This window comes from Heptranchias perlo, chromosome 2, assembly GCF_035084215.1.
Source record: "Heptranchias perlo isolate sHepPer1 chromosome 2, sHepPer1.hap1, whole genome shotgun sequence".
NCBI lineage: Eukaryota > Metazoa > Chordata > Chondrichthyes > Hexanchiformes > Hexanchidae > Heptranchias > Heptranchias perlo.
The window spans coordinates 156,259,135-156,261,074 of record NC_090326.1 but is presented as its reverse complement, the minus strand read 5'-3'; positions in this window follow the sequence as shown (position 1 = coordinate 156,261,074).

Below are 1,940 nucleotides of genomic sequence, written 5' to 3'. Positions count from 1 at the left end.
TTTTGTTTTGTCTGTGGGAGTGGGATGTTATCTCACCCGTGTCCTGGATACTGGCTTCTCCTGCTTTGTTCGTATTTGGGTGTCTCTGTGCTCTCTCTCTCTCTCTCTCAGCCCTAACGTCGGACGCTTTAGCTTTCAGTTCTCAGCACTGGCATCTCTTCTCTGTCTGTACCTAATCATTTATTCACATACTTGGGCAGTTTATTGTCCTTTACTTACAATTATTCTGTTTTTGTGTCTTTGTTCTAATCTGTTTCAGGTTACCATTTGGTTTTTGCATTTGGGCTGTGGCACACACTGACATTTAAATATGTTACGTCCCGAGATAAGAATTTAGGCCCATTCGGGGCCAACTGCTGTGTGGTTTCCCAAAGGTCCCCCAAAAGCAACTTCTAATACAAAAATGACAGGGCTACGTAACAATCCAAAAATGGGAATAACACATCCCAGGAAACACATTTAGTCATCACTGCCCTCAAAAAATAACACTTTCAACACAATGCCATTTCAGAGCTTAGCAAAGCTCTTTGGTTTTTTGATGCTGGACCTATGAGAAAGGATTTTTCAATCCCTGGGGAGTGTTTTACAAGTGACAATCCAGAGAGGTTCTCGTTTGTTTACATTTGTGGTATCAAGGAGTTCCAGCTAGCAACACTGTTTAATGAGGTTTGAGGTAATTAGTTCCTGAAATACCTGGATCACAAACTGCATCCAGACAAAATGGCTGGCCAATGGAAAAAAATACAAAAGATGTTGGTTTCAGTTAGACCAAACACAAGCTAAGAGACACACAGCAGTTGCTCGTAACGCAAAGAAAAAGCAAAAAAAGGAGGAGGAAAGTAAAGGAAAGGCACAATATCTGATTACTCTTCACCTTTCCATCGGTCATATAAGTGTTGGCATATGGAGAACACTAAATTAAAATTAGCCAGAGATGAGCGTTTCCTTTCAAGGGTACGGTCCAAGTATGGATTGGTTCCAAACACTTTACATAATGTACAGTTGTTTTGTGAAAGACTTTAGAAGAAGCCAATCTGCATGGTCTGAACATTTTAAACCTATCGATGGATTAGATAGAGCAGTGTAAAAATCCACTAGTGGTCGTGATCAATTAGCATCACCCAAAAATTTCTCTGTTTGGACTTGCTGGATCAGTTTGCAATACTAATGCAACACCGCAGTCTGATTTGCACAGAGGGTGGATCAGATAAAGTTTCATACGAACGAGCCCTTGACTGAGATTGGCACAACCATACATGTGTGTGTGTGTATATATATATATATATATTATATATAAAATATACACATACACACGCAGATGCATACTGTGCATGTCTTGCTTCAGCAACTGAAGGGTCTGTCCAAAAAAGAATTGCACAAGACAAACCAGCCTCATTCCACTGATAAACCATGACCAGTGCCAACATGTAGTCTGAAAGTTGCTGCCCCACTGCAGCTGCAATTCTGGAACCACCCACCAGGTGGCGGCTGTGTGCAGCATATCAACATGCAACACAGTCCTGGTCATGGAGGCTATTCTGGATTAAAAATAGCTGGAGCTAATTTAGCCGTTCGGCTGTCGAATTCAACCACTGGTCATTTTGAGCAATTCTCTTCCAAAGCAGATTCTGACGCTGGTCATGGTTTATATTGGAAGTATTAAAAAAAAATCAAACTGGTTCCAATGGGTGTGAAACCTGCAGTCTTTGAAATGAAAATCTCTCGGGACCTCTGTCAATTGGAGAGGAGGCCTGTGCCCAAATAAGACTTTAACTTACAAGGTGAACGTGGAAGGGAAAGGTGCACGATTAGAACAGGACCTTCCAACTCACCCTCGATTTCTGAAAAAAAAAATCACCCGCATCTTTTAATATACATTCACTTATCTCATTGTTCATTTTACTGGTACGTCCTGTATCAAACTGAATAAACGAAAGGGG